Genomic DNA, 19,611 nt, shown 5'->3' with positions numbered 1-19,611 from the left:
CAGCCAGCTTGAGAAAATGAGACCCTATTCAGAAGGAAGCACAGTAAGAGAAGGAAGAGAATGACATAGGTTACAGCACCTAGTTCTATGTTCCATCTTCTCCGCCCTTTCCATAATTCATGTGAGCCAATAAATTTACCCTTTTGACTAACAAACTCAAATAGTTTCAATCACTTATCAATTCAAAGAGTTTTGAATGATGCAGAGATTTTTATAATCGTCAACCACTTACAATTGTGTGACTTAAAATTTTTCAACTTTATGATGGTACAAAAGCTATGCACATTCAGTAGGAACTATGCTTTGAATTTTGATCTTTTCTCGGGCTAGTGAGACACAGTATGACACTCTCTCATGATGCTGGGCAGTGGTGGCAAGCCACAGCTCTCAGTCAGCCACTTGATCAGGAAAGTAAACAACCAGTACTGTACCCTACTGGTTATGTCTTCAATAAATTACATGAGACATTCAACATTTAATTATAAAATAAGTTTTGTGTTAGATGATTTTGCCCAACTGTAGGCTTGTAGTGTTCTGAACACATTTAAGGTGGGCTAGCCTAAGCTATGATGTTTAGTAGGTTAGGTATATTAATTGCATTTTAAACTTATATTTTCAACTTATGATGGATTTATTGGGATGTAGCCCACCATAAGTCAAGAAGCATCAATTGTAGATCCTAAAATGTGGAACTGGCTGAATCAAGATGAGATGGGGACAAAAAGAATGACTCCTTCCCCATCTGGGAATATGATATCCCTGTTATGTGGGATAGAATAATATTTTGCATAGTGCCCCCTAAGAAATCATGTCTACCTGGAACCTCGGAATGTGACCTTAATTGGAATAGGGCCTTTGAAGATGTAATTAAGTTAGGATGAGGTTATACTGGATCAGAGTGGGTCCTAAATCTGGTGAATGACTGGCATCCTTATAAGAAGAGGAGAGGACACACAGAGACACGAGGGCGAAGGCCACACGAATGTGGAGGCAGAGACTGGAGAGATGCAGCTACAAACCAAGGAATGCCAGTAATTGCAGGAGACACTAAAAGCTAGGAGGAGGTGAGGAAAGATTCTTTCTTAGAGCCTTTGCCAACATCATAGCCCCACCAACACCTTGATTTCAGACTTTTAGGCTCCAGAACTGTGACACCATAAATCACTGTTGTTTTAAGCCACTCCCTTCATGGTAATTTGTTATGGCAGCTACAAGAAACTGATACAGGCACTAACAAGGCAGTTGGTTAAACCACTGCCTGTGGCATCTTAGGATCCAGACAACGTACCTACCAAGCCTGAGATTTTAGAAAACAGAAAAATAGGCAGGAATTTGACTATGGTCCTACTTCTAATAGGCTGCAGGAAGATGCTAGAGAGAAATAAGCTTTAGTTCAAACCCACTCATCTGAAGAAGGCTGAGAATAGCCTGGTCAGACACACAAATGACAGATTTAGGTATTGTCGGTCTGACAATGTATACAGTTTGGAGGACTCTCTTTAAGTAAATAAGTACAAAATTAGACATTAAAGTGAATATTTATTCAGAAAAAACATAAAAACAAGTTATAAATTTTTAAAAATTGACAAATATCATAAGCATCACAAATTCAAAAATTTAACAGATTACTGTTAGTATTTTTCAATTAACTCCTGATATAGCTCTATAATATTTATCCTACACTTTTTCGCTGTCTACTCCTCAAGAAGTTCTCTATGTGGCAATAATTTTTTAATACTTTATCTAGAGAGGATAGAAAAATAATCTAGTCTTTAATATGGCTTTTTGCAATTTATTTTTTAATATTTAAAGTTTAGAAAATTTCCTTCCATTTCACACCTAGTCATTGGATTTTGCTGCTTCTAAAGTTCTGTTTCTTGCTTAGATATCTTTTTGCCTGGGGGCAAGTCCTCAGAATTGCAACCCTTTGATATAGCTGAGTATGCCTGACCTCGAGACACACACACACACAAACACACACACACACACACTCCTCCTATAGTAGCTGGTTTACCTCATTCAGTTTTTATTTTTATTTTATTTATTTATTTATTTTGAGACAGAGTCTCACTCTGTTGCCTGGGCTAGAGTGCTGTGGCATCAGCCTAGCTCACAGCAACCTCACACTCCTGGGCTCAAGAGATCCTCCTGCCTCAGCCTCCTGAGTAGCTGGGACTACAGGCATATGACACCATATGTGGCTAAATTTTTCTATATATTTTCAGTTGTCCAGCTAATTTATTTCTATTTTTAGTAGAGACAGGATCTCTATCTTGCTCAGGCTGGTCTCTAACTCCTGAGCTCAAAGGATCCTCCTACCTCCGCCTCCCAGAGTGCTAGGATTACAGGCGTGAGCCACCGCGCCCAGCCCTAGGTTTTACTTATTTCTTCACTTTTTCATGTTTGGGATTTGCAATGTTAGATAGCTTTAAAGCCTAATTCTTAGTTCTCAGGCAGAGATAGAATATGAAAAAATATATATATATGTATGTATATATATATATATATATATATATATATATATATATATATATCAAAGAGTAGTTCATATCCTTCTTACTGTGGTTAAGATGAGGTCCAGAAACTTGATGGGGTCCACCAGTGGTTGTTATTGGAGGCCAGGCAAATGTAGGGATGATGCTGATAGCCCACTTTTACTCTATACACAACCCAGAAACACCACCAGGCCTTAGAGAGTGACCTTTGAGCTGGGGCAGCCCAGTGGCTAATGTACAGCTGAAGCTGCTGCCTCCACCCCTCCCCTTAAGGCCAGTGTGAGGAGCACTTGAGCTTAAGCTTCTTTAGGTTCATGATACATCCACCTCTGCATGCGGCTTGGGTTAAGAGAGGCCTGTATTGCCAGTAACCAGCAATGCTAGATAGTTGGGCAATGAGGAGCTATGCTGCCAGCAAAGCAGATCTCTCCTCTTTACAACATCAAGGGAGCTCCTTGATCTTCTGTGCTTTCCTTTCTTCAAGATTGAGTTTCTTGTTAGCGCCTCTCTCTCCCTCTGATTTATTCTTTCACATGTAATAATTACCACTGCTTATTTGCAGTATTTCGCTTATTCCATGGCATTGACATTTGTTATTAGTTGGATGCTTTTTGTTTGTTGCAGGCAACAGGAAACATGACAACCCAACTGAAGCTTCCACAAAAATAAATGTGGTTGGTTAGTACCAGTAGAATATCCAGAGGTAGAGTAGGGTTCAGTGCGGTTCAGTGGGGTCTGGCATATTTCTCTGTGATTCCCTTGGCTTCGCCCAAGGGCTGGTTTCATTGTCTGGCTGACTTTCCTCCTGATCACAACGTAGCTGCCTGAAGCAACAGACTCTACATGCTTCTTTCATGTCTAGGTAAAACAGATTATAAGCATTTCCACAACCACCGTACACTTCTTTGTTCATTTGTTTTGAGACAGGGTCTCATTCTGTCGCCCAGGCTAAAGTGCAGTGGCATCATCACAGCTCACTGCAGCCTCAAAACTTCTGGGCTCAAGTGACCTTCCTGCCTAAGCCTCCCCAGTAGCTGGGACTACAGGTGTGTGCCACCACTCCTGCCCAGCTATCTTTCTATTTTTTGTAGAGATGGAAGGTCTCACTTTTGCTCAGGCTGGTCTCAAACTCCTGGGCTCAAGCAATACTCCCACCTCAGCCTCCCAAAGAGCTGGGATTATAGGCATAAACTACTGCAGCTGGCCTCACCAAACACTTCTGAGCTTTGTGCAGAAGCCACTCACTAGAGGTGAAGTGTCATATAGGTTTATACTTTGGTCACATGCTCACTGCTGAACCAATAACTGTAGTAAGTGATTTTGAATTGTCTCTTGACCTGGCTGTGGAATCAATACCACACAATTCCTTATTCTCCTGGCTGTTACACAGTGGGGAATGGTTAGAATGAATATTGGGTAGGTAAACAAAATGTCCATTACAATCACAGTGAATTTTCTTGTCATAAAATCATGATATCCCAGATGACAGAGACTGACTCATCTTAACATTTTCAGATCCTGCCCCATGGCTGGTATATAAACAGTATTCAACCATCACCTAAATGAATGAACAAACAAAAGAATAATTGATTCTCCCCCAAAATATATTTGTCACCAACCATTCTTGTGATTTTTAAATCACATTATAGTTGTAATAATATTTGCACAGCACCTTATTTTTCAATTCCACTCGGCATGGCTATAATTTTTCTCTGTCGCTTCCTGGGTCTTTCACTTGATTTCAACACATTGCCGATTATTTTTAGAGCTGCCATTAACACAGACTTCAATTGCTGTCCTGTTTTCCCCTTCAGCAGTGAAGCAGTTGCCATGGAAACAGAATCCAATGCCTCTTTCTGGAGCCTCACATCAACGCAATTTGATGAGAAGGACTAACACACTACCTCCTACCTGTATTTTATACGTCTTAAGATCTATTGCCTGAAAAAGATGCAAGTCATTACTGGGGTAAGGCATACTTGATGAAGCATGGGTTTGACAGCTTGTCCAAAAAGATGTATCAGAGCTTTCATTTGGAAATAATGCCCTAATCAGTGCAGGAGAAAGGTTTTAATGCTTGAATTGGCTAAAAATGTGAAGTCACAAGGTAGATTTTATTTAAAGATGAGAGGGAGGATAATTTTAATTGGCACCACTCACACAGCACAAAGTCACAGACTAGGAGCCTTTCTCAGAGAACCATGTATGGTGATTAAATGGAAAGAAGCCTCTTTTCCCCCAACCCCACCCTACACAAAAACTGGATTTGAAATCTAATCCATAAAATGATGGGAGGAGAGAGTAACTTCCCAAGCATCTCTGGATGAGGCAGCTCTTGTCAGCAAAGGGAGGTTCTTTGGAGAAAGTTGCTGGTCTAAGCCTTGGCATCTGCACTCTCAGCAGCTGGGGGAGGAGGACACTGGCTATGTGGGGAAGTGTGGGAAACCAACAGCATCAACTACATGTGGCTGCAAATGCTTCATCACCAAATTTTTTATCACCCTCATTGGGCCTTTACTGAGGGTCTCACCATTGACCAGATCCTAAATTCTCACCTAGAACAAATTTTCATAGGGTAAGACCAAGCTTTGACCCTGTCGGCATGCCAGGACATTTTATTTGGTGGCTGAATGTGCTATGATGGAATTTTCTATCATGTCATGAGATGTTTGCACAGAGTAGCCTGTATATCTCTGAGGGTAAGCTGGATTAACCCAAAGACATGGTTGGGAAGAAGCCAGGATGGGACAGATACAGGTGACAAAGGGGCAAGGGGGTGGGGATGGGGGACTATTATATTAAATAATCCTGGAGTGAACTGGATCAACACATACCCAATGCATAGGCTCCTAAGCAAAGCAGGTATAATGAGTAGAAGAGCCGCAGCCAAGAAATTATAAAAGGTGTATTGAATCTTAGAAACAGGGAAATAACAATGAGTTAATAGATGAGAAACACAGCCAGAAAGGTACGTGTACACACTGGAACAGCGTCAATGAACTGAGATCAGTATCAGCAATAGGGAAGAGGCAAAAGCTGAGGCTGGGTATAAGACAACAGTCAGGATCCTACCCGGTAGCTTTTGCTGCGCTGCAGGGTCTTTTTCTTAGTGTAATGTTTTAAACTGGACAAAATAAAAGGCTAGTTTTGGGTTTTATTTCATAGTTTGTTATCTGCTTGTTTGGTTTATAATCCTGGCCTGTCGGGACTATATTCTAAAGATGAAACTCAGTATGTCTGCTCTTGGTCTGTACCCTTTCTGTCTCTGAATAAAAAGGAAGACTATCCAGGAGTTAGATCAAGGCTGATTTTCCGAAGTGCCCTGGCTTCTGTTTTGTTCTTTGCTGTGTTAACCCTGGCCCTCATCCTACCCACATCTCAGCTGTTCCCAAGGAGTTTTCAGTTATAGCAAGCCATCCCATCATTTCTCTAGGAAAGAAGCAGGTCAATATTATTAATGGAGTTGGTTCCACATACCACTAGGTTTGGAAATTTTTTTTTTTTTTTCTGTCAAAACATGCACAGGCTTCCTAACACCGAATAACTCTCTAACAAAGCCAGACCACAAAGCCAGGCCCATTTTTATGACTCAGGGGTATTCGAGGTTGCCAGGTTCTTTGCAGGGCACTTGTTGGAGCTGTTTTCTTTCCTTCTGCATACTAGGCCAATTTCCAAGTGGCTGGGTACAGATCTTGTTCTTACCTGTTTTGCTTTGGACGAAATTCCTAAACTGCTCCTGCTAAAACTATTTCTTACTTTTTGCTATGTACCACATAAGCCATACCCTGCACCCCCACCCTCATTGCTCTCGGTAGGCCCATTCCTGCTTTGACAATCCCACGGCACTCCCCTCACTCACTCCCTTACAGAAAGGCTGGGAGGAGTAGGCCGAATTGAGTGAGGGAGTGTCATAGAAGATGATGTGGGAGGAGAGCTCAGAGCTGGACCAAGGCCTTGTAAGCTGTCATAAGGACTTTGGCTTTTATTTTAGGGAAATGGGGAGACATTGGAGGGTTTTCATCTCAGGAAAGGACATGGGGTAAGAATGATCAAAAAAGATCATTCTGGCTGCTATTTAGGAACAAACTGCAGAGGGCGCAAGAATGAAAGCGGAAAAAACATTGAAATAATTCAGAATGACACAGTGGATCCAGGCAGTCACAGTAGAAGTGAAAGGAGGGAAAAGGATTTGGTCCTTTGGTCTGAGCAACTATTTAAACATACAGTATTTCAGGAAATCATTATTGTGCCATTTATTATCCTAAGCACTTTACCAATCACAACTCATTTAATCCTCAAACAATTCAGTGGGATAGAAGCTATTAGCATGCCCATTTTACAGATGAGGGACTTGATGCACAGATTGCCTAAATGACTTCTGCAAGTTCTCAGTGAAGGTCATTGCCATTAACTGAGATGGACCAGTGCAGGAGTAGAGCAGATTTGGAGCAGAGTTAGCCCCTTAGTTTTGAGTTTTTTTAAGGTCTAGGGACCACTAACTTCCCAGCCATCCAGGATCAGTCCACCTTTGCTTTCAGCTAGTCTCAGTCTGTGGTGTGCACTTCTTATCTACAGGGTTCATATCAGGTACTCCAGGCTGGTGCCAGGGCTCCTACTGCTCAGTCTTCCATTGGAGCCAGTGGCATGCTGGGAAATGTTTAGCAACCAGTCCTCCGGGGAAAAAAATAGCATTTGCTGATTTCTGTGGTGTAAATATTCATACCATAGCCATTTCACACAACCAACATGATTTTATTGCATATGGACTTTGGAAAAGATGCACACAGTCTGCGCACAGCTGTAGTTTGCTACTGACGGGAGCCCTATGGTAATTTCAAAGTGCCAGTGAACACCCAGCAATGGTAGTTCAGGGCTTCTGAGTGAGAAGGAGAATTTATAGTTGGCGATATAACCAAAGTAGCTGGGAAAAAATAATTTAGGCTTGAACTAGAGATTGAATTGTAGAAGATAAAGCAAGAATAGACAGAATAAATTCAAAGAGCTGGAATCACGGAGGGGCTGCATAACCATAGGGGAGTGAAATGGTTGAAATAGCTGATTCTGGGTTGATGGCATAAGGGTTTAGAGCAGAGATGACTAGGATGTAAATCTGAGAGACTTCAAAGTCAGGTCATCCAATCAGAAGTCTCAGGGGTGAGTAGAGGAAGGAATCCAGCAATAAAGAGAAGAAGCATCAGAGACGCCAATATCAGGCAGTAGCAGAGACACTCAAGCACAGTGTTTGTCAAGTGACTACTTCTGCAAATCATGTGCTTCTGAACCTCTGGGAGGCAATTTAAAAAATGTTTCTTATGTAGTGTGTCTGGGTCGGGTCAAGGAAATGTGTGCTTCTTAAAAGCTCCATAAATGATTTATAGATAACACAAGGTTTGGGAATCTGGTAAATACTACAAGCAGAAGAAGTCAAGGTATCAAGGAGTCCCAAGAGCAAATAAAGGATACCTAATGATGAGATTAGAGTTAAGGATGAGGACAGTAATGACTGCATATGACAAAGATGACACGGCAGTGAAGTAAACAGGATCATAGAGGAGAACGGATGCTGAGACCTGAACACCAAGACACAAGTTAAGCATCTTTAGCAAAAGTTCCCACAGGGTCCTATACACATCACAAAGAAATTTTAACTTTATTCTAAAGGCAATGGGTGCCAGGAAGAAATATTGTTCAAGGAAATGACATGATGATTTTATTTTTACTATAGGGTGAAAGATTGAAAAGAAGCAAGACTGAAAGTAAGAAAACTAATTAAGGAGCAAAAGATGACGAGGGCATGGACTATGGCTGTGACAATAGGGACGGCTGTAGAGCTATAACTGACAGTGCAGGATATCTGATTGGACATGGAGAGGAAGGAATATGGAAAGGGAGGGATAGGGAGAAATTGAGGAGGATTACCACGTTTCCATCTAGGGTGATTCAGTAAAACAGTGTTATTCAAGGAGATAAGAATCTAAGAAGAAGAGGAGAAATGGAAAAGTGTGTATTCATCAAGATTCTTTATTGCAAACGAGAGAAAACAACTCAACTGGCTTAGGCAAGAAATATTTTTATTTCTGCATGGAATACAAGAAAAGATTAAACCAACAACAAAAAAATGGTATAGTGGATAGTGGTTGCTATCGTGTGTCCTCAGAATGTATTATAATATCCTTTGTCATAACAACACCCTCCACTTCTTGCATTTTCAGTAATGCTCTGCCTAAGCTACCCGTGGACGTAGAATTAGCATCTCAGCTGGGTCTGGCCACACTAGCCCATGCTTTGGGCCGGAATGGTTGGTTCACAGGTGGTCCTTAGATTTTTCCATTAAAGTTAGGAGGGACTTTCCCACTAGAGCCCTGGGGTCACCATTTGGGAAGGATGAACAACTGGAACAGCTTGAAGCTCTCTCCTACAACACCCTAGAAAAAGCCTAACTGCATGAAGTCCAGCTGAGACTAATTCAAAAGCTAAGACAAGCAGAAGTGAGAAGTGAATAAAAAGAGAAAATGAGCAGTTCTGAAATGTTAGACGTTAAGTGGAGGCCTGGTTACTACAGCCATTTCTTTGATGATGTTAGCTACTTTGATATCCTTCCCAACTATATAAGAAAATAAATCCCCCCCCCCCCCCCCCCCCGTTTAGGCTAGTTAGCAATGGGTCTCCATAACATAAAGTACGAGATTCTTCATTGACGCCTGCTGAAAGGCTGGCCAACTGGGCCCCGGGAAAAACTAGATTCAGGGACTGGAACATGGCCAGCTTCGCCTCCTCTACCTTTCATCTGTACCTCTCTCTGCAGGCTGTTTCCTTCACGTAGTTGGAAATGTGGCTACCAACGGCTCCCTAGCTTTACTTTTGATGGGATTTATCTCTAAAGAGGAACTGCCTTTTAATCTCTGTTACCAAATTCAAATATTCTAAGGAAGGATTGTAATTGACTCACTTTCCATCACATAATGGATCACTCGGTTGTAACTAGGTTTGAAATGCCACGATTGGCTTAGCTTGGGCCAGGCTGACATCCCTGAACCAATCAAAAGGGGCTGGTGGGGTGGGCTCAGGTAAGAAAATAGCATGGCTCAAGGAAGCCACAGAGTTAGAGCAGGGAGAGAAACAAGGCCAAGAATAGCGATCCTGTTCCCAGAACGGCAAACATAGCTGTAGGAGTCCCTTATAGGTAGGATGGCGTTTTAAATATGTTGAATTTGAGACCCCATGGAGAGTTAAAAGGAAGCCAAGGAAATGTGGCCAGTTGAAATTATTGCTCATGTCTACAAGAGACAATTCATGTATTTAATTAATTTTGATGAAACAGGTTATCTCAGATTATAAGCTTCAAATTCTATATTTAGTTTTACTCACAAGGTTACCTAGGTCTCTAGTTTTCAAAACAGTTTTGCACACTAAAATAAAATAATGATGCACTATGGTAGAGTGGACACTGTGAATTAAGAGAAAGGGTTGTGAATCACAGAGGCAAGATCTTAGGAGCAAAAATTTCTAATCTGTGTTTCTCCCCTACTGGGTAAGAGACAAGGCTGTGGACTAGCAAAGCCTCAGGACCCCACGATTTTTGGTCTGAGCAACTGGAATAATGCAGCTGCCATTAACTAAGAAGGGGAAGAGTACGTGTAGGGCAGGTTTCGGGTAAATATGAGCTATCTCTCAGCTGTTTAAGTGAAGATATCAGATAAGGTATCAGGAATATGGGACTGGATTTCAGAAAAGCACTCTGGGAATTCCGAAATTAAGAGGTTGGGAATAAAAGGAGGAACCACCCAAGAAGCTTTCAAAGTAGAGGAAAGAAAACCAGGATAATGTGGTATTCTGGAAGCCATGTGAATGAAAAACATCAAAGAGAAAGGAGAAATCAACTGTGACAGATGCTGCTCAAGGGTCACATAAGTAATGACAGAATTAACCATTGGATTTAGCAACACAGCTGTCAATGGTGATTTTGACAGTTTCCATGAAGTAATGGGAGCAAAAGGCAAGAGTTACACATTAGCCATCAAAGCCAATATAGGAAAGACACAAATTAAATGGTACATTGTCCCAAGAGCTAGAGCATTCATAAGACACACTATCTAGCATCTTAGGACGCTGACTCATTTATGTTCATAAAGTTCGATAAGCCACATCCCTTCCCCATACACAGGGGTACCACCTGAAGGAGATATTTGGGGGATTGGAAGCCTGTTTGATGAACTGAGCACTGTTTGTGTTGTTTTTATTTTGGCCAAGGAAGAATGAGTACTAGATAAAGCTCCTGCTTAAATGAACAGATTAGAATAAGCTTCAAATCTAAGTTAATGTTTTTTTCTTCTTACCAAGAGGTGTAGAGAAAGAACAAATCAATTATGACAATACTAAAGGAACTACATTTTATCTTATATTGGATTTGTTGCCTGTGTTAAATTTTTGACCCTCATGTATGCCAAATTTTTATTGTGTTTTCATTGATAAACTTCCCAGATCATATTCATAGCTTGTAACTGATTTTTTTAAGTGTATCGGGTCTTTTTCTTGTAATTATTTGGCAACTCATCTGTCTCTTATTAGCAACTTTGGTTCATGAAATTGAATAATGTCCATATGAGATCTTAAAGAGAGAAATCAGGATGTTAAGTTTGAAAATGGGACATCCACTGGAAAAGTAGAAGATGGTGGGAACAGAGTGAACATGGGAGCACTCAGAAATAGGAAACAAAAAATGTCAAGGTATAGTTCATTGGCAGTAGATGAAACAGGCTTAGAGAATTTTTGAACAGACATGTAAAGACATATAGACATGTTACAGTTTTTTACCTGCTGCAGATCCTTACTTGCATGTGCAGTTCAGATTTGTTTAAAGAGGTCAGAATAAGGCACATATTTCACAATATTTAGAAAAGTATATTAAGAATTAATGACACAAGCACTGAAATCAGAGAGATTTTGTTTAATGGCTAGCACTACTTATTAGCCACATGGATCTGAGCAAGTTACTCTTTCAGCTTCAGTATCCTCCTTCATAAAATGGAAATAATAATAGCATGTAACTCACCAAGTTGTTCTAAAGATTGCACAAGACAATGCAGATAAGAGTCTTCTTGCAATGCCTGCCCCTAGTAAATGCCTGGTAATTATTAATTAGGGTTAGTTTTATTCTACACCATCAAGAAGGCTTTCTTTAGAAATCTTTTCCATCAGTGTCTTTCTTTCCTCATTTATTCCTCCACATCTCTTAGGGGCCCTGCTACATCTCATCAGTAATCCTCAGCACCCTCATGACCTTTCTCCTCTTCCTTCTACCACAGATAACATGTTGACTCTCATCCTGTGATTCCGACTGGAGAATGAATACCACTGATGACAGTCACATGGCCATGCTAACAAGCAAGGTAGGAGAGGCCATGCATATTCGCTGGAGGACATTTTCAAGATTACTTATACGACAGGATATCATACCTAAGATTGTACCCAAGAGTTTTAAATTTTTTCATGAGTAAAATCAGTAGAAACCTTAATTTAAATGTGACACTATGACCATATGACCATTTTTTAGCCTTTAAAGATGGAGACTTTAAATTACCTGGACAGGTTCTCCCCCCACCTTTTTATTTTGAGAAAATCAACAGATAAGCTCTTTAACTAACTATACACACTTAAGGCAAGTCCTTTGTTCTTGACAAAATTGCAGTGATCTGTAGGCTGAGGTTAAGTGTTGTGATTTGATCATTGTGTAAGGTAGAAGCAGAGCTGGAGCTCTGAGAATGTGGACTTCATTGCTTTTTTCATTTTTTAGAATTAGTTAATTGCTTTAAATTTTTTTGCTTTTTGTTTTGATCTTTTTGTTTAAGTTTTGAGGATTGCTTGCAGGAGACAAGGCACCAAAGACATGCAGACGGGCTTTACTAAAAAACAGAGCACGAGTGGAACTGAGTCAAAGCCCACAACACCATAGTGAGGAGAGACGTCCTCTGAGGTTCCTACAGAATCCAACTATGTCCTGCTCCCTTGGGGAGCAGCAACTATGGACACTCCCACGGGTACAGTGTTCCTTCCCACCAAGAGCCCCACCAGTCACAGCAACAGGAGGTCTTCTCCGGACAACTTTGATGGTAGCACTTGTCAGCCAAGGCAATCTGGAACAAGAAAGAGAAGCCATGAAGATGTCACGTGAGAGTGTGAACACCTGCGAGTCCTCTCTTTGGAAACTGGCAAACCCAACTGTGGGCCCCTGAAGTCTGGTAAACGCGCTGCAGGAGGCGCTGTAATTCAGTCATTAACAATCAAGTGGTCTAATTTTACATACGTACGCTGGGGAGGACTTTGTCCAACCTCCTATATTACAAATTAAAAATACGAAATACAAACTATGTGTGAGTTTTGACTTAGATTACCCAGCAAGGGACAGTGACTTAGGCATCAACATTTTGAACTATAATAAGTTATAGAAATATAATCTGAGAAAGTAAAAAATGACTTGGAATAAGAAAGCAAAAAAAAATTTCCTGCTATTCACTAGTCATGATCAGCACCATAGATGAAGCTAGGTGCAAATTTACTAGAAAACAATATTTCTCCCAAATGTATGTCACATCCATAAAATGCCCTAGCAACCCAATTCTTGGAGTGACTACTGCTTACTTACTGAGAAATTTTATTCTCTGAAATCATGGACTATCAGAAACACTGCTGTTTGAAATTACTAAATTAAGAATGAAATGTTCCACTCTTGCTAGGAGGAGGTAAGTCACTGAGGCCCAGTGAAGCAGCCTCACTTTACAAGCCCTGTGCAGAGCTCCAGTAATGGGTCTCAGAACACATTTAACATCTTATCTTGACTTCATTTCCAAGGAAACAGGACCATAAGTCCATTTTATAGTCCAGAACTGAGGTTGACCCCCTTTACACACAGAAATACTTTTGCTTTGAGCCTATCAAAACACTACTTCATTTACATTGTACCAAAACTCCACTTGTTCTCAAAATCCTGTATTTATCTTTTCTTTTGTTTGGTGAAACACCCCGCAGTTCCTCTGATGTGCAGTCCTCATTGTGATAAGTCAGTAAACCCTGACTTAGTTGGTCTACAGGTTTGTCCCTGGTGGTCCTAAACTGATTGTACTAGGACAAGACTATATGTTACTTTTTAACTGTGTCCTTTAAGTCCACATAACTATCTGTATTGTATTCTATTCCATAAACAGAAACAACAAAGTAGTCTAATTGCAAACCAAAGGATGCTGATAGCATAAAAGTTTCCATGCTATAAACAGAGTTCTTGAAACCAAAGAGAGAAAAAAAAAAATCAGTCTTTAAAATGAAAACAAAAACCTTTTTTCTTTTCACTTTACTAAAACTCAAGCTGTGCCTCTTCTAATAGAACAATGATCAAAAAGAAGGGTTTTTTTCTCTTTATCATATGACCAAACAAGGTTAATGACAATGACCACTGCATCACTTAAAAGATACTGAAAAACTTGAAGTCCTTATGAACCTCTAACACCTCCTTCCCAATGGTCACCCTTGATCTATTACCTTATTTCCTATTTCACTGAGAAACAGAAAAGAAAAAATTAGAAGACAGCATGTACAAGCTCCCAGCACCATGTCTTCCCACCCTCCTATAACTGGACCTGTATATTCTTGCTAACCGTGACCTCTGTGCCCCAACAAAGGCTATTTCCTCCACTTTTGCACTAAATCCCACACCCTTGTGCCCATGTGGAGACACTGTTCCAGTAATTCTCTCCTTTTCCCTGGGTCAGCCTCCAAGGTGGCCGCCAGGGTCATCACCTCCTAGTAACCACGCCTTTAGGCAATGTCCTCTCGTGCTAAGTCAGGGCTGTCCTGTGTGACTAACAGAATACTGCAGACATGATGGTGTGTGACTTCAGAGGCTAGGTCATAGAGGACAGTGACACTCCTGCCTTCTTGGACTTCTCTGTGGAAAGCAACAGAGGACAAGCAACATGTCATGAGAACACTCAAGCAGTCCCATGGTGAGGCCCCTGTTAAGAGAAACTGAGATCTCCCACCAGCAGCTACAACCAACTTACCAGCCAGGTGAGTAAGCCACCTTGGGTGTGGACCCTTCCTTCCCAAGCACATCTACAGATGACCGGAGCCCCAGCCCACGTCCAACTGTGACCCGATGAGAAACCCAGGCTGCTCCCAAATTCTTGACCAGCAGAAACTGAGAGAGACAAAAAAACGTTTAGTGTTCTTTTAAACCACTACATTTTGGGGGGGGGGTTCTACTTGTTACACAGCAATAGATGACTGATACATCTCCTGTGATCCAAATAATTCAGGGGCTCTCCAGTTTCCTCAGAGGGATAGCCACAGTCCTCGTGATGGCCCACAGGCCCCCACTTATCTCCACTGCCTCTCAGACTTCATCACCTACCACTCTCCTTCTTATCCCCACAGCTCCAGCCACAGTGACCTCTTTTCCATTCCTCAGTATGCCTCAGGGCCTCTGTACTGGCTATTCTTTCCCCACTCTGGCCCCTCCTTCAGGGCTATACTCAAATATCTCCCTCTCAGTGAGGCCAACCCTACCAAAAATGGAGCATGCGAATACTCTCTCTCTCTCTCTCTCTCTCTCTCTCTTCTTTCTACCTCAATTTTTTTTTTAGCACATATCACTGTTTAGTATGTCATTTATTAAATATATTGTTTATTATCTCTCTCCACTTACGTGGATGTAAAGCTGAGTTGGTGCAGGGATTTTTGACAATTCCAATGTCTACAACAGTATTTGGTTTACAGTAGGCACTCCATAAAAACTTGTGAAATGAATTCATGAGTGTTAAGAATGTAAGGAAAGCCAATGAAGGGTACCTTTGAAAATACCTCAAAGATAGACCTTTTGTGGTCCACTCCCACTTTGGCTGCTTCTCAAATTTGCTGGTAGGAAAAGCTCTTCTTTCCTGAAGCATTGCCTCAAAAAAATAGCAGTTAAAGAGGAAACTATCCTAACCAATGGTTTGCCTTTTTCCTTGTGAAACTCAGACCAAAACTGAAAGTCAGCGATAGTAACCATATGTGTCCTTAGAGTCTGAACCTTTTGCTTTTTTTCATCTTGACTCTCTTAAGTTCCTAGTTTTTTATCCTTTATTCCTATTATTTCAGTATGTTTTCATTCTACACTTATTCAAAGATTTTATGAAATTAAGTAGATTATAGATACAAATAAATTACTGAATAATGTTAGTGTTTTCTAACTGGTGACAAATTTCCTCAGTTTTTGTTTCTCTTAGAAAGTGTTTTTATGTCCTCTTTACTTTTATGGGATAATCAGACTGGATATAAAATTCTAAGTTGGTGGTTTTTTCTTTCCACACTCAATATTTTATTCCACTCTCTCTTTGCTTGCATGGTTTCTGAGGAGAAGTCTGATGTAATTCTCATCTTTGTTCATCTATGAGTAAAGTGTTATTTTTTTTCTTACTTCTTTCAATATTTTCTCTTTGTCTGATTTTCTGCAACCTGCACATAATAGCTTTTTAAATATATCCCCCCTAAAAAATAACCCCCAAAATACCCAAAAAAAGCTCACATGTAGATTTTTGTTTTTTGTATTTATCTTGCTTAGTGTTCACTGAGCTTCCTGGATCTGTGGATTTGTGCCTGTCATTAATTTTGAATAATTCTCAGCCATTATTAGTAAAGGAGCAAATTTCTTCTGCTCCTTTCTCTCTTTACATTCTGGTATTACCATGTACTTTCTGCGTTGTGTAATTTCTATACACTTCTTGAATATTCCGTTCCTTTAAAAAATTTTCTCTTTCCATTTAAGTTTGGGAAGTTTCTACTGGCCCATCTTCAAGTTCACTAATTCTTTCTCAGCTGTCAAAAGCATTTCTCATTTCTGTTGTAATGTTTACCTTTCTAGCATTTCTTTTTGATTCTTAGAGGTTTTTCATCTCTCTGTTTATATTACACACTTGTCTTGCATGTTGTCTACTTTTTCTAGTAGATCTCTTAGCATATAAATCATAGGCATTTAAAATTCTCAGTCTGATAATTCCAAAATCCCTGCTATATTTAAGTCTGGTTCTAATGTTTGCTTGTCTCTATTGACTGTGTGTTTTCTTGTCTTTTAGCATGCCTTGTAATTGTTTATTGAAAGCCAATCATGATGTATCAGATAATAGGAAACAAGGTAAATAGGTCTATAGGTTTCATGTTTATCTGGCTGGGAAGTTAGGCTGTGTTTAATGTTTGCTGTAGCTGTAAGTGTCAGAGGCTTCAATTTCCTCTACTGTCTTTTTAAAATTTTTTCTCCCCTGTTTGTTGTGTTTGGGTTTTCTTAGTAACTAGTTCCTAAACAATATCTGTGTCTTGAAGCTCTCTCAGTTGTGATCCACTGTTACAGTCTATCAATGTGGTCATAAGATACTGGAGAGTTGATACATTCTATAATCTTATAATAAACTCTGTCTTTTATTTGGCCAGAATCCCTGGGCTGTGGCCTTCAAAAATTTCTTAATCTTTTTTTCCCCTCTCCTTATATGAGAAAGAAAGTCTAGAAGGGATATAAATTGTCTAATTGCTCTTTTTCTAGTTCAGATAAAGTTTATCTCAATGCAAGCTTTTGTTTCAGATAATAAAAGGCATATTATATACACGATATGGATATAAAAAGCATGGGTATATTTCAAATGGTCCTTTTTTTCCTCCCCCATGCCAGAAGCAAGAGGAAATTTTTCTCCTAACTTGTAAAAGTAAAACTCACTGAAGTGTGGATGCTCCCCTAAGACTGGACCCCACTCTCCCAGAGTTTTCAACTCTCAATTTAGTCCACACTCAGCATTCAGCAATTTGCTAATTACTGTTTAATCCATGGCCAATTACTATTTAACCTATTACTGGTTCCATTGGCTTTTGCTCTCCTGATAAGCTGGGATTCTCTCTGTTCACCTATCTTTTCAGTTTTCAAAGAGGTGATTTGTCCTGTGACCTACCTCCTCTGATAGATCTAAGAAGAGTTGTTGATTTTTGGTTTGTTCATCTTTTTTTCTTGTTATGATAATGGGAGTGAAGACTTTCAAGCTCTTCAAATGTCAGAGCAGAAACCAGAAGTCCTAGTAATAATATTGTATATATATTATATATTTTGACCACATAAAAGGGTGATGGGTATCAATCTTACTGTTACCATTTTACATACAAGAAAACTGAAGTTTAAAGAGATTAAATGATTTTCCCAGAAAAACACTGCTAAAAGATTAAGCTAAAGTTATAACTTGTATCTTGCAGTGCCTGCCAGGACTCTTCCAATACAGACCATTATCTTTAGCCATTAATACTTATGAAGCAATTTGAAAGATAAATTTCACTTTAAGCAGAGTCGTCTATGCTTGGGTTTGCTCTGTGGCATGATATAAAAAGCACTGGACTGGGATATCCTATGCCTAACTCGGCACCCAACTGACTTTTAGATTTTCAGGAATTCTCAACAATGTAAGCCTCAGTTTCTCAATGTGAGTCTGAATCATATGATCATTGAGTTGTCTTGTAATCGTGAAGTGAAACAATTCTAGGTTGGATTTAGGCTCTGTACCTTTGGAAGAGAGAGAGTTTGTATATATATGTATCTATAAGTGTGTATGTTTGGAGAGGAGAGCTTATTTCTTTAAAATCTTCCTGAACTGCTAAATTAATCCTTTCTCTCAAGTGAATAAACTTTGCTTCTTTAATTCTTTAAATGAATGAAACTTTACCTTCCCATCTGCTTATCTGACATGATAGTCTATGCATGTGAGCAATGTTTAAAGCAAGACTTCTTTCTAGGAAACCTCATCTTTTGAGAGTCCTCATGTTTTTCTCGTGAACTCCACACTCATTACCAACCACAGGATGGCCTCACTTAAATGTTCATTTCCTCAGAGAGACCTTCGCTGAACTCAGAGAAGGACAGAACCTAGCACTTCCCTTTCCAACTTAAAGCCTGCATCCATTTCTATAATTGAACCTACATTAAATTAGGACTTTGTCTAGGTCACTGCTGTGTTTCCACGACTAACATTTTGGAACAGTGCTTTCCAGCAAAACTTCCTGTAATCTGTGCATGTGGCTATTGGGTGCTTGAAAAGTGTCCAGTGCAAGTCAACTATTAAATATTTTATTCTAATTTAAATTTAAATAACCACATGCTGCTAGTGACAACATATTGGACAGTAGAGAACTGGAGCAATTTCTCTCAAAATCTAAAGAAAAAAATCTCAGAAACCTCCATTTTAACTTATTACTCAGGTGATTCGTACAGGCAATGAAATTTGACAAGTACTGATCTGGAATGTGATTCTCAAGACTGGCTTCACGTTAAAAGAAAATGATTCCTGAGCCACATCCCCAGAAATTCAGTTTTAATTGGTCTGGTATGGGGTCCAGATATTAGTATTTAAAAAAGAAAAAGCCACCTCCCTGGGGCAAGCTTGAGAGGCCTAGAACATTTTTCTCTATGGCATTCAGTACAAAGATAAATATCTAGATAAGGGTTTGGATGCATTTATAAAGAATTAGTAAATACAAGTAAAGTCTTACGATGTCATTAACACTCTTGTTAATGACATCGTAAGACTTCACTCGTATTTACTAACATATTGTATTTACTAACATTACTTGTATTTACTAACGTCTCTCGTCAATGACATCAGCGGTTAAGATGAATTTCTTGATGTTCAGTGGAAAAATTCAGCTTGAAGTAACCTTTTACAATTGCGTGAAATTCTTTAGCCTTTTGTTTTATCCATACACCGCACAAATAACGCCTAGCTTAAGAGGGTGACATGCTTGAGAGTTCCCTAACGATCGCCTTTATTAAATACACAAAACCTCTCCAGTTTGCTGCTTTATTGACAAAGGGCTCGACGACTCCTCACCTGAGTCACCTTACAATTCACTCCAGCGCAGCAGCTGCAGGAAGGCGGTCCCCAGTCTGCCGCTCTCGGAAGGCCTCTGGGTCGGGGTGATAAGGTCCTGCCCTCCCACCCTCCTTAGGTGCAGGAAGTCAGGTCCGGATTGGCCGCCTGCGCCAGCAGAGGACCTGGGCCTCTGGGTCACGAGTGCTAGAGCCCTCCCCTCTCCTCCGCCCGGGGTGTACTGGGCGCTG

At 40.1% G+C, this 19,611-nt stretch overlaps 1 protein-coding gene and 1 long non-coding RNA gene across 3 annotated transcripts in view; one reads left to right on the top strand and one right to left on the bottom strand.

Moving 5' to 3' along the window:
- Window positions 1–12,084: 12,084 nt before the first annotated feature.
- LOC142876347 (uncharacterized) lies at window positions 12,085–19,607 on the bottom strand. Its single transcript, XR_012923236.1, has 3 exons — window positions 19,382–19,607; window positions 14,549–14,685; window positions 12,085–12,628 (listed from the first exon to the last, which is right to left on the bottom strand). It is a non-coding gene; the product is annotated as an uncharacterized LOC142876347 (long non-coding RNA).
- The window catches only part of TMEM144 (transmembrane protein 144), a 39,107-nt gene continuing 33,625 nt past the window's right edge, over window positions 14,130–19,611 (top strand). Inside the window, exon 1 of one of the 2 annotated variants that reach the window (XM_076010560.1) lies at window positions 14,130–14,555. The gene's annotated coding sequence lies outside the window, so the exon portion shown is untranslated. The remainder of the gene's footprint in view (window positions 14,556–19,611) is intronic. The other variant, XM_012783605.3, reaches the window with a different exon arrangement.

Source organism: Microcebus murinus, chromosome 15 (genome assembly GCF_040939455.1).
Source record: "Microcebus murinus isolate Inina chromosome 15, M.murinus_Inina_mat1.0, whole genome shotgun sequence".
Taxonomy (NCBI): Eukaryota; Metazoa; Chordata; class Mammalia; order Primates; family Cheirogaleidae; genus Microcebus; species Microcebus murinus.
Note: the sequence above shows the minus strand (reverse complement) of the source record. Positions and strands in the feature narration are given on the sequence as shown.